The sequence below is a fragment of the Macaca mulatta genome, chromosome 14 (assembly GCF_049350105.2).
Source record: "Macaca mulatta isolate MMU2019108-1 chromosome 14, T2T-MMU8v2.0, whole genome shotgun sequence".
NCBI classification, from domain to species: domain Eukaryota; kingdom Metazoa; phylum Chordata; class Mammalia; order Primates; family Cercopithecidae; genus Macaca; species Macaca mulatta.
In genome coordinates, this window is record NC_133419.1 from 4,913,337 (window position 1) to 4,926,639 (window position 13,303).

The window sequence follows — 13,303 nt, forward strand, 5'->3', positions numbered from 1 at the left end:
ACCTCTGGCGTCCTCAGATGTCACATCCGTGGAGCCCACCAACCTCAGGCACTAGGGCTGTTCCTTGACCCCTGACTTCCTCTGTCATCTTTCTGCACAGAAACAACCCCATGCCCTCTGTCTGAAATAGTCCGAACTGCCCTCCTTCATCTCTTTGCCCCCTGCCCTGGGGGAATGCCTGCTAAAATGACTCTTGTCTCCCAAAGTGCTGGGATTACAGGCTTGAGCCACCACGCCCGGCCCTGTTCGAGTTTTTGAGGAACCTCCGTTCCACATCCCCCTCTGTGTGAGCACGCACTGCATGTCCACGGTCACTCTCTCAGGCTCCAGGCCTGAAGGGTGAGTGGTGGGTAGGGATGGGATCCGTGCTTTGCTTGTTTTGCTTTGCACTGCCTTGTACTGCCAAATTGCTCTCCAGAAAGCCTGTTCCGTGCCCACCCAGGCAGGGGCTTGCTTCAGTGCCTGCTGGACCTTGTGTGGGTGATTGGCACCTTGAGGTATCATGGACCACCCCGGGGGGGGGCACTGACACATCCTTCCCGCTCTGGGACCTCGTTTCAGCCTCTGGGGATCCTGGCTGGCCCTGGCACATCTGGAGGTTGCCCCCAGAGTTGGCGGGGCAGCTCAGGGAAGACTTGTCCTTGTGGGGTCAGGGCGCCAGCAGGCGGCACTGGCCCGTGCACTGTGGGGGAGGGAAGGCTGGGCCAGGGAGGGCCCTCTGCTGTGCAGCCTCTTCCCGAGCAAGCCCTGGTCATGCCAGAATGGTGGCCTTTGTGAATCACTGATGTGGAGGGCCGGGAAGGGCTAGGGCGGGGAATGGGGAATGAAAGAAGGAGGGTCCACAGGCCCTCCAGGTGGTGGCTGAGGGACTGTAGCTGATTTTTTGCCACTGCACAGCGACATGTGAGAGCCATTTTTTTTTTTTTTTTTCCAGACAGGGTCTTGCTCTATCACCAGGCCTGAGTGCAGTGGCGCGATCTCGGCTCACTGCCACCTCCGCCTCCCGGGTTCAAGCAATTCTCCCTCAGCCTCCTGAGTAGCTGGGATTATAGGCACCTGCCACCATGCCCAACTAATTTTTTTTTTTTTTGTATTTTTAGTAGAGACAGGGTTTCACCATATTGGCCAGGCTGGTTTCAAACTCCTGACCTTAAATGATCCGTCCGCCTCGGGCTCCCAAAGTGCTGGGGTTACAGGTGCGAGCCACTGTACCCGGCCACTTATTTGATTTTCTTCCAAGCATGTATTACCATCCAAAACCATCTCGTGCATTGGTTCTCTCGCTGATCATTATTCCTCACCCACATGCTGTGGCCCCGAAGAAGGGACCAAGTGTTTTGTGGTTGCCGTGTGGCTACCATCCCCTGGCACATGGTAGGTGCTTGATAAGCATTGTGTTGAGTGCATGGGGCGACCAGAAACAGGGGAGCTTGCAGGTCCCCAGCACTCATGCAACAGGGCTCTGATCAGGCTGGCTCTCTGCTCTGAACTGCACATTTTTTTTTTAAACTGTTGTGAGAATCTGCAGTAATCACTTGGCTCGTCTCTAATCCTGATTTAATGAGGCCACACTGGTTCTTTGGTGTTAATATTCTCTGAAGTTCAGCTCTGAGAAAAATAAAAAGAAAGACCGCCCCGCCACCTACCCATCACCAAAGAAAGACACAAGGGAGCATCCTAGAATTTGGGACGCATCAAAACCAAAGAAAAAAGCAGAACGTGCCCCAACGTTTGGCCCAAGCAGCCTCTGAGGGCCAGCCGTGCTGCGAGCGTTTGTAGTGCAGTGGCACAGCCCTCCAGATGTTCCCTGGAAGGACTGCCACTTCAAACGCCGGGGCTCAAGCCCATTACCTGCACAGCCTTTGTGTATTTCAAAGGGGAAGCCAGTTGAACTTTCCCTGTAATCATTGGGCCCAAACTTGCCTTTAATGGACCATCAGGGAACACAGCAAGGAGAACTCCCCAATCATTACCACGTTCTGATGGCCTCGGAGCCCACCTGGAGAGGCCCGCGGGGCAGCCACCTGTGGTTCTTGCCACGCCTGCTCTAGGGAAGGCTAGGACTCCATCCAACTGAGCGCTGGACCGGGAGTCAGAAGCCACGACTTTGAGGGCCTAGGTTGCCTGGTCCCACTTCCTGGGCCGTGGTGTCCCACTTTCCGTATGTGAACCCCACCTCGGCTGTTTGCTTTGCTCTGAGACCTTGGGCAGGTACCCTCACCTTGCTGAGTCCCCGTTTTGCAATCGACTATGGAGAATAAAAACAGAACCTACCTCTCCAGTTTGCTCTGAAGCGTAGGCGTTTTCTAAATGACAATACTCTGAAGAAATATGTACTGAGTTGAATTGTGTCCCCCCAAAATGTATGTCTACCTGGAACCTTGCAAGGTGAACTTATTTGGGAGAAGGATCTCTACAGATGTAATTAAGGTAAGAATCCAGATGAGATCATCGCAGACTAGGATGGGCCCTAAATCCAGTGAATGGTATTCTTATGAGAGACGGCTGGGCGCAGTGCTCACGCCTGTAGTCCCAGCACTTTGGGAGGCCAAGATGCGTGGATCATCTGAGGTCAGGAGTTTGAGACTAGCCTGGCTAATATGGTGAAACCCCATCTCTACTAAAAAGACAAAAAATTAGCGGGGTGTGGTGGCACGCACCTGTAATCCCAGCTACTCGGGAAACTGAGGCAGGAGAAGCACTTGAACCCAGGAGGCAGAAGCTGCAGTGAGCCAAGATCAAGCCATTGTACTCCAGTCTGGGCAACAAGAGTGAAACTCCATCTCAGAAAAAAAAAAGAGAGAGAGACACAGAAAGACAGACAAGGGGAAGATACAGATATTCAGGAGGCCCTGTGAAGCTGGAGGCTGAGGCTGGAGTGATGCAGCCACAAGCCAAGGAATGTCTGGAGCCACCAGAAGGTGGAAAGGGCAGCAAGCGTCCTTCCCTAGAGTCTTCAGAGGGAGCAGGGCCATGCTGACTCCCTGATTTTGAAATTTCTGGCCTCTAGAACTGTGAGACAATACATTTCTGATATTGCAAGCTATCAAGTTTGCAGGTGTTTATTATAGCAGCCTTGGGAAATTAATAACAAATACAAGTCATTGTTCTTGTAGTTGTTACTCTAAAGAATTCTCTGTGACCAGTACACGGTGCCTCATGCCTGTAATCTCAGCACTTTGGGAGGCCGAGGTGGGCAGATCACCTGAGGTCAGGAGTTCAAGACCAGCCTGGCCAACATGGTGAAACCCAGTCTCTACTAAAAATGACAAAAATTATCTGGGTATGGTGACATACACCTGTAATCCCAGCTACTCAGGAGGCTGAGGCAGGAGGATGGCTTGAACCCAGGAGGTGGAGGTCAAGTGAGCCACTGCACTCCAGCCTGGGCGACAAGAGCAAAACTCCATCTCAAAAAAAAAAAAAAAAAGAATTCTCTGAGCCACTGAAATGTCTCACCAGACACTTAGGCCCACAGTGACCTCTGTAGATGAGCAGCAGCTCCCTCTGTCTCCAAAGCAATTGAAAAAGGAAGAAGCGATGCATAAGGGAAAGACGGACCTTGGTTTGGAATGTGGCTCTGAGCCCATTCCTAGCTGTAGACTTTGACAAGTCACTGATCCTCTGTGAACCTCTGTCTCTTTATGAAATGGGGACCATTTTATCCACCTGCAAGAATTCTGTGATGATAAGACTAGGTCAGGATGTAAAGCATTCACACATAAGTGTTCAGTAAATGGGGAGGTGTCTATATTAGTTTGTTTATTTTTTTTGAGATGGAGTCTCACTCAGTCACCCAGGTTGGAGTGCAATGGTGCAATCTCAGTGCACTGCAAACTTTTCCTCCCAAGTTCAAGTGATTCTCCTGCCTCAGCCTCCTGAGTCGCTGAGATTACAAGCATGTGCCACCACGCCTGGCTAATTTTTGTATTTTTAGTAAAGATGGGGTTTTGCCATATTGGCCAGGTTGGTCTCGAACTCCTGACCTCAGGTGATCCATCTGCCTTGGCCTCCCAAAGTTCTGAGATTACAGGCATGAGCCACTGCACCTGGCCTATATTAGTTATCTACTGTTACATAGTACATTTCCCCAACATTTAGAGGCTGAAAACAACAATGGACCTTTATTATCTCACATAGCATTATAGCTCTGCATCAGGTATGTGGGAGCAGCTTAACTGGATATTTTTGGCTCAAGATCTCTCATGATGTTGAAATCAAGATGTCAGCTAGGGCTGTAGTCTCATCTGATGGCTTGACTGGGGCTGGAGCATCCACTTTCAAGGTGCCTCACTCACATGTCTGTGGGCAGGAGGCCTCAGTTCCTCACCACTTGGACTTTCCATAGGGCTGCTTGGGTGTCCTCCCAACATGGCAGCTGGCTTGCCCCAGAGCATGTGATCCAAGAAAGAGCAAGGTGCAAGTAGTAATGTCTTGGGCATCATACTCCGCCACTTCCACCACATTCTACTGATCCTAGAGAGCAACCCTGAAACAACGAGGGAGGGAACTCCACACGGGCATTGACACTAGAGAGTAGCCCATTGGAGGCCATTGGGGGGCTGGCTACCACTGCGTCTCAGAGGGCAAGGTGTTCTTGGGAATGCTGCCAGGCAGAAGCCTACCTAACAAGTGGCTTTGCTGTCTAGACTTGCCTCTGGGGCCAGCTGCCTGGGAGCTGGGAGCCTGATCTGGCCACATGCCCAGCAGCTCCCCTGTAATTTCATTTGTCTAAGGCCTCTTCATGTCTCACCAGGGCTCCTTCATGTGAGCACTAAGGGCCAACATTGAGCCACAAAGACTTCCAACCCAGAGCCCATGTCAGCAGCCCACCCAGAGCCTCACATCTTCTCATGGGAGCCCAGCCTAAAGATTAGAGCCCCAGAGACACCTCAGGGGCCAATGGGCAGGGCTGAGTTCTGGAGGGGGCAGTGTCCCGGACGCCCACCAGGACCCTACAGCAGCTCCCTGAGTGTGTTGTATGAGTGTTCACATGTGAGTGCATCATGTGCAAACCTGTATGTGAAAGTGTGTGCAGGGAGATGTGTGTGCCAGCACAACTGGAATCTGTTCATGTGTGACAGAATCTGACATTTCCACACATACAAAACATTGCAAGCACAGTAGTGCTGGAACTGACAGAAGATCCAGGCCACCACTTTGCCTCCCCCTGAATCCTGTCACCAGCTGCCTCTGATCTCAGACGTATTCCAACAATCACTTAAAACATGGTGGATTACTATGAAGTTTTAGGCTTGTAGAGACACGCCCCACCCAAGGAAAGTAAAAAGGCATATTGGAAACTGGCACTGAAGTGACACCCACATAGAAATCCTGATAATAAATAATAAGCAGAGAGAAAATTCAAACAAGTAGTGGAGGCGTATGAGGTGCTGTCAGATGCTAAGAAATGGGACATCTATGACGAATATGGCAAAGAAGGATGAATTGGTGGAGGAAGAGGTGGACGTCATTTTGACAGTCCGTTTGAGTTTGGCTTCACATTTTGTAACCCAGAGATGACATCTTCAGGGAATTTTTTTGGTGGAAGGGGCCCATTCTCATCTGACTTCTTTGAAGACCTTGTTGAGGACATTTTTGGGAAATCAAAGGCATCCCCGAGGAAGCAGAAGCCAAGGAATGGGCTAATTTTTCTACACGTCCAGTGGATTTCCGTCTTTTGGAAGTGGATTTTCTTCTTTTCACGCAGTATTTACTTCATTTAGGTCCCTGGGTCATGGGGGCCTCACTTCATTCTCTTCCACATCATTTGGTGGTAGTGGGATGGGCAACTTCAAATCAATATCAACTTCTGCTAAAATGGTTAATGGCAGAAAAATGACTACAAAGAGAATTGTTGAGAATGGTCAAAGAAAGAGTAGAAGTTGAAGAAGACAGCCAGTTAAAGTCCTTAGCAATCCATGGTAAGGAGCAGCTGCTGCAAGTAATTCAACGCAAGCTTTTAACAGAAATGGTTTTTTCTTTTTTTCTTTTTTTTTCAGACAGAGTCTCGCTCTGTCGCCCAGGCTGGAGTGCAGTGGCCAGATCTCAGCTCACTGCAAGCTCTGCCTCCTGGGTTTACGCCATTCTCCTGCCTCAGCCTCCCGAGTAGCCGGGACTACAGGCGCCCGCCACCACGCCCGGCTAGTTTTTTGTATTTTTTAGTAGAGACAGGGTTTCACCATGTTAGCCAGGATGGTCTCAATCTCCTGACCTCGTGATCCGCCCGTCTCGGCCTCCCAAAGTGCAGGGATTACAGGCTTGAGCCACTGCACTCGGCCTTAACAGAAATGTTAAACTAAAACAAGCACCATTTGAGGATTAACAGGAACTTTTTTTTTTTTTTTGAAGATTTCAAATGAACTCGACTTTCAGTATAATAGTACCTAATCTAAAGTATTTATAAACAACTCACTGGAGCCTCTATTTGTCATGGACTTTTGAGTTGATTGTTGGGACCACATAATAGGACCATTGTTTTTTTTGTGGTTTTTTTGTTTGTTTTTGATTTTGTTTTTTGATTGTCTTTTTTTGTTGTTGTTGTTGTTTTTTGAGATGGAGTCTCACTCTGTCACCCAGGCTGGAGTGCAAAGGCACGATCCCCGCTCACTGCAACCTCTGCCTCCCAGGTTCAAGTGATTCTCCTGCCTCAGCCTCTGGAGTCACTGGGGTTACAGGTGTGTGCCACCACACCTGGCTAATTGTTATATTTTTAGTAGAGACAGGGTTTCACAGTGTTGGCCAGGGTGGTCTTGAACTCCTGACCTCAGGTGATCCACCCGCCTCGGCCTTCCAAAGTGCTGGGATTACAGACATGAGCCGCCGTGCCCAGCCCTTTTTTTTTTAATTGGTATAAATCTCTGCATGCTCTTTGCTTTTTTACCAAACGTACTGCAAGGTGAGCCTTGACTCTTCAGTGTAGGACAACTAACACTAACACTAACACCAGCATGGATCTGCTTTTCCACAGCATCTGAAATGTGAGTCACATAGTGTCAGCCTGCTGTGAAGTTAACACTGCCAGGACGAATCTTCTAGAGAAATCATTTCAATTTTTTTTTTTGGTATTTAGTAGTGAAAGATATTGATGCATTAATGGTAATACATTTCTGGTTTAAATTAAAGGATGTTTTCTAGTTGTGCATGAATGCTGGCAACTTAGTACGCTTTGACAATTGTTTAAATATTTAAATATGTAATATTAAGCTTAGGTTTAAAAAAGTAAAGCTGGTGGCTTTATGGGCACGGTGGCTCACGCCTGTAATCCCAGAACTTTGGGAGGTCGAGGTAGGCAGATCATGAGGTCAGGAGATCAAAACCATCTTGGCTAACACAGTGAAACCCTGTCTCTACTAAAAGTACAAAAAATTACCTGGGCATGGTGGCGGGCGCCTGTAGTCCCAGCTACTCGGAAGGCTGAGGCAGGAGAAAGGCGTGAACCTGGTAGGCGGAGCTTGCAGTGAGCCGAGATCGTGCCACTGCACTCCAGCCTGGGCGACAGAGTAAGACTTCATCTCAAAAAAAAAAAAAAAGGAAAGCTGGTAAACAGAGTCTTTGTCATTTGCTTTTACAAACAAAAAAGAAAGAAAGAAAATAAATGTGATAAATGTGAATGTGTTTGGTGTATTCTTTCCTGAGTGGGATCTGAAAAAAAATTGCACATGTCACGCATGTAGAATGTGTAAAAAACACCAACAAAGCAAACACACGTAAACCCACCACTGAGCTTCATGAATACAATATCACCAACAGTTTGGTGTCCAACGTGCCCTCTCTCCCCAGAGGTAACTGTTCCTCTGCATTTGGAGACTTGCTTTTTTCACTTCACATCTTGTGTGGAAGATCCATCCCTGCCAATGGCTAAAAACTCTTTTTTCTTTTTCTTTTTCTTTTTTTGAGATAGAGTCTTGCTCTGTCACCCAGGCTGGAGTGCAGTGGCACAATCTCTACTCACTGCAACCTCCACCTCTTGGGTTCAAGTGATTCTCCTGCCTCAGCTTCCCGAGTAGTTGGGACTATAGGTTGCACCACCACATCCAGCTAATTTTTGTGTTTTTTAGTAGAGACGGGGGCTTCACCATGTTGCCCAGTCCGGTCTGAAACTCCTGACCTCAAGTGATCCACTTGCCTTGGCCTCCTGAAGTGCTGGGATTACAGGTGTGAGTCACCACTCCCAGCCTAGAAATCCATTTTTCACTGCTGCTTAGCAATCCACCACATGACTATAGTATAAACCATGTGACCATTCTCCTGTCGGGGACATTCAGATCTTTCCTTGTTATTGTTGTTGCTGCTGCCATTCCCAACAACACTGGCTCCAGCACACACATTTTTCTACGGTGTATATACCTAGGAGTTGTTTCTGGGGAGGAGGGTACACCTTCACCTGTGCCAGCTTCTCCTATCTCTCTCTTGCAGACCTGAGCCATCAGGTAAAAAGGTCCAGCTACCCTGCTGAAAAGACTATGTAGCAAAAGACCATGCAGGAGGGGAGAGAGAGAGAGAGAGAGAGAGAGAGAGAGAGAGAGAGAGAGAGAGAGAGAAATAATGAGAATAAGAATGCCCAGCCAGCCCCCAGCCTGTCCAGCCAGCCCAGCCGAGGCACCTGGCATGTGGATGAAGCCATCTTGGAACTTTCAGTTGCAACCAAGCTCCCAGCTGAATGTACCCATGGGAGTGACCCAGCCCACTACATGGATCTAAGATGAGCCATCCCTGCTGAGCCCTGCCCAAACTGTAGAATTATGAGAAAAAAAAAAATGGTGGATGTTTTCATCCCCTAAGTTTTGGAGTGACCTACCATGTAATAAGAGATTATGGAAAACATTAGCCATCTTATAAAATACCCCAAAAGTTTGGTCATAAAATCAAAGCAAACAATGATCCTCATCCTGCCCCAGATACGATCACTAACTATATGTAGCCCCTCCCCATCCCATGGCCAACTTGCTCATTCTCCATCTACACTACCCCCACAGTGAACTCTCCTTTTGGTGGGGTGAGGTGGGTGGGCAGCAGAGCTAGGTCTCGACCTGCCAGGAGGAAATCCACAGTCTGAGCAGGACACTGATGCTGGATGCTGACACATTTCATCTTCAAGGAAGACCTGAGAGCCTCCCTGGCACAAACCCCAGCCGAGGGGTCCCCAGACAGGTTTTTTCCTCCCAGATATTCCAACAGGGGCACAAGGAAGTGGTTCACGGGGAATCCCTGGGAAAGCCTCAGGAAAAGCCAGCAGAGCCTTGGGCGGGCTGAGAAAGGAGAATTTTTTCTGTAAAAGGTCATCCTGTCTCCTGCATTCCTTCACTGCATTTCCAGCCACCAGAGTGTCTATGAAAGTCCTTATTCTTCCTCTCTTGGCTCTAACCAAACATTCACTGCTGTAGTGGAAGATGGACTCTGGTAGCAGGGGGTGGGGAGAAAGAGGCCTTTCTTTCTTTCTTTCTTTCTTTCTTTCTTTCTTTCTTTCTTTCTTTCTTTCTTTCTTCTTTCTTTCTTTCTTTCTTTCTTTCTTTCTTCTTTCTTCTTTCTTTCTTTCTGTCTTCTCTCCTTCCTTCCTTTTTTCTTCCTTCTTTTTTCTATCTTTTCTTTCTTTCGTTTCTCTCTTCTTTATTTTCTTTCTCTCTTTCCCTCTCCTTTCTTTCCTTTTCTCTCTCTTCCTTTTTCTCTCCTTTTCTTTCCTTCTTCCTTTCCTTTCCTAGGATTTTTAAGGTTTATATGGTTCACTGGCCCCTGGGGTCAAGGCTTTAGGCCCCCACAGAATGTTTCCAGAGATCCACTGACTCCCTTGGGAAGAGCTGGGAGAAAACACAGAGGGTGTCACCAGGCTGATGTCCCTGCACCCGCAGGGGACGGGACCCAGCTGGCAGAGTTGGACACCAGCTGTTTGCCAGTGAAGTCTCAGCTAGTCCTCGCACTCAGATGCCTGCCGTGGTCCTGCCCACATGTGCGGGATCACAGCACAACCCTCAGGATCCCGCCGCTCCTGAAATATCTGCTTAAAGGAGGCCCAACTGCTTGACAGATTCATCTCCCATTCTGGCTTCTGATGCCCCATGGAGCCCACTCATTTGTGCAGGGTACTGGGGCTGTTAGACCTGGCCAGTGAGTCATAGGGTTGATTCCCTTTGGGAAGTAACCACAAGCCCAACCTCAGACCCAAACACTCTGAGGCTGAAGAGATTGGGCACGTACCTAACAACCATCACATCTAGAGGGTCTCCGGATGGAGTGGGGGGTACTTGGGCCTACCTCTCAATACTGTAATCTTCCACCTTCTCTCTGAGTGGCCTGGGCAGTTCCCTTCACCTCTCTGAGCCTCAGTTTCCTCACCTGTAAAATGGGCACAAATCCCCCCTGCCTCTTGGGTTGTTGACAAGATTTGGGAGAGAGTTTCCAAGGGCCTTCCCACTTTGGGAGCCTCATATAGGAAAGTGTAGATGGACCTTGCCTGTTACTCCAGGGCTGGCTCAGGGTGTCCCTGCCGGGGGCTGCAGAAACCCCTCAGAGACCCAGTTTTCAATAAGTAGGCATCTCACCCCTCATAAGCCACAGCGGCCCTGGCCCCAGCTCCCCATCACCTGTGTCTGACACTTTAGCCATCATTTAACATCAGAAAGTTTATTGCTGGCCCTCAGGGGCTCAGCCCTGCCCTAATGGGCCAACCTCAGGGGTCCTACCCTTTGAAGAGGGTCTTTATGGTAATTGATGGTAATAGCGGGTAGCCTGGGGCCCCAGGTAGGAAGCCCCCCTGGGGATAATTGAATTAGCCTGGAAAACAAATTACTTTCGGCCAAAACAAATCACTTTCAATCACAGAGCAACATATAAGATCCCCCAAACCACAAAGCCACTCACAGTTCAAGGAACAGACAAGGGGCTGGGGGACCCCCTGGGAGAGTGGGCTGATCACAGAGCAGAGATGGGGTCAAGCCAGGCCTCCTTCCCCCTATCCAGTGGCCAGGACTGGGGGCCCCTCTTGAGCTGGGTTTACCTGTGACTAAAGTGTGTGTATGTTTTGTTTTTTGGGGGAGGTGGTGATGTTCCCTGGTCAAGCTGTCATCTAAGTATTAGGTGAGAGGTCCTGTCTGTTGTATATGGATGCATTGAGGGTCTTCCTCTCAATGTAGAGATAGATGTTTCCCAAGGGAGTCTTAAGCACAGCCCTGGGAGGCAGGTGCACTGATACCTAAAGACAGGATCCCACCCAGGCTCACTGCTCATGTCACAAGTAAGGTGACCAGTCCCAGCTACTCAGGAGGCTGAGACGGGAGGATCACATGAGCCCAGGAGGTTGAGGCTGCAATTGGATGTGATTGCCCCACCGCACTACAGCCTGGGTGACAGAGCCAGACCCTGTCTCAAAAAACAAACAAACAAACAAACGCACAAAAAACAAAGCCCCAGAGCCTCTGTGCACGTGCAGAAGGGACCTACCCAGTCCATACCTATAGGATGTGAGTGGTATAAGTAGCCTCACCTGGTGGACGCCCGAAAACCTTCCACCCCTAAGCCAGGGTCTACCCCATCCCTCCAGGCCTGGCTGATGCTGGGGAACACCAACGCCAGAGCTGTTTGCCCCATCTCTGCCTCCATGGATGGCAAGGAGGTCAGAGGTCCTACCAGGAGCAAGGAGACCTAGCCCCAGCTTGGCAAATGGAAGCGGGCAGGGCTGACCTCCCACCCAGATGCGCTCTGCCTCCTCTACACGGGAGATGTGCCAAGGCTCTCACCTGCCCAGCAAGCACTTAGTGAAGCGCCTCTGGGGGCCAGGCCAGCACCCAGCCCAGGTGGGGGGCAGTCATCGAGGCCCCCATGGCCTTGTGAGGAGGCAGGAGTGTAACCAGAAGCCAACGGTGGATGCATGGCCCAAGGATGGAGGGGCACCTTTGAGGCAACAGCCCCTCAGTTCAGGGGATCCCTGACAGGACCCAGGTTAGGGCCAGTGACCCAGGGAAGGGGCCTCCAGGGCAGAGACCAGCAATGCCAGGCACAGTCACAGGTGGCCAGATCCAGTGCCCCCCACAACCATTCCTAGCTGGAGATCGCCAATCCCCGCCACAGGTTTGCCACGGGTCTGTGCTTGGGCAAGATCTCTGTGGTGGCCAGGACAGGCGGAGGTGAGGCGGGCCTGGAGGCTAGAGCACAGAGAGGAGGAGGTAGCTGCCATGCCTCCATGGGCTTCACTCCACAGCCTCAGGTGAGCCCAGGTTTTTCTAACCCCTGACCTTGAGGCATGAGGTCCAGTCCACACAGGGCCCCTTTCCTGTGGTGTGACCTTGGACAAGTGGCTTAACCTCTGGTCTGTAGAACCTTCTAGAAGATTCTTTCCCCTCATGCCTCCTCTCCTCCAAAGACAGCCTGTATGCATGGCCCCTCCTCACCCCCTGCCTCCTGCCCCCAGGCCCAGAGGCTTGGCCCCCGTCTGTCCTGGCTCCCATCTGTGCCCAGCTCCAGGACGAGGCTCCACACTTGCCCCTCTCTCCTGCAGCTCCGTGGAACCCACACAGCCAGGCCGGCCCCTCCCTGGGATCCCCGACCTGCTCTTGGCACATCCAGCAGCTGCTCCTCAGTCCTCAGTCTGCAAGACCTCTGATCACCCTTCAACCCCCAACGGGCTCCACACTGTGTGGGTGCCTCTTGGTCCCAGTCACCTCCTCCTGTGTTCCCCGTGCTGCTCTCTTTGCATTCGCTGACCTCCCAAGGCCGCAGGGCTGCAGCTCTGTCTGACCCCTGCTCACCGGGCAGGCAAGCTCCCTGATATGGCTTGGCTGTGTCCCCACCCAAATCTCATCTTGAATTGTAGCTCCCATAATTCCCATGTGTTGTGAGAGGGACCCAGTGGGAGATGATTGAACCGCAGAGGTGGTTTCCTCCATACTGTTCTCGTGGTAGTGAACAAGTCTCACAAGATCTGATGGTTTTATAAGGGGCTTCCCCTTCTGCCTGGCTCTCGTTCTCTCTCCTGCCGCCCTGTGAAGAAGTGCCTTTTACCTTCCGCTATGACTGTAAGTTTCCTGAGGCCTCCCCAGCAATGCGGAACTGTGAGCCAATTAACCTTCTTCTTTTACAAATTACCCGGTCTCAGGGACGTCTTTATTAGCAGTGTGAGAATGAACTAATACACTTCCCAATGCCCTTCAGTTGAAATTCATTGACTCTGGTGACCCAGAATGTCTGTCTCCCTGGACTCCAGACTCTTGCTTCCAGCTGCCCCGGAGATTGCTGCATGGATGTCTCACAGGACCTCCAACTCCACAAGTCCAAACTGTGCCAGGACCTCCCACTCAAACCTACTCCTTTC

General features: G+C 50.4%; 1 pseudogene; it reads left to right on the forward strand.

Annotated features, from left to right (window-relative positions):
- The first annotated feature begins 301 nt into the window (after positions 1-301).
- Positions 302-11,641, forward strand: LOC144334569 (dnaJ homolog subfamily B member 6-like; annotated as a pseudogene).
- Positions 11,642-13,303: the final 1,662 nt, after the last annotated feature.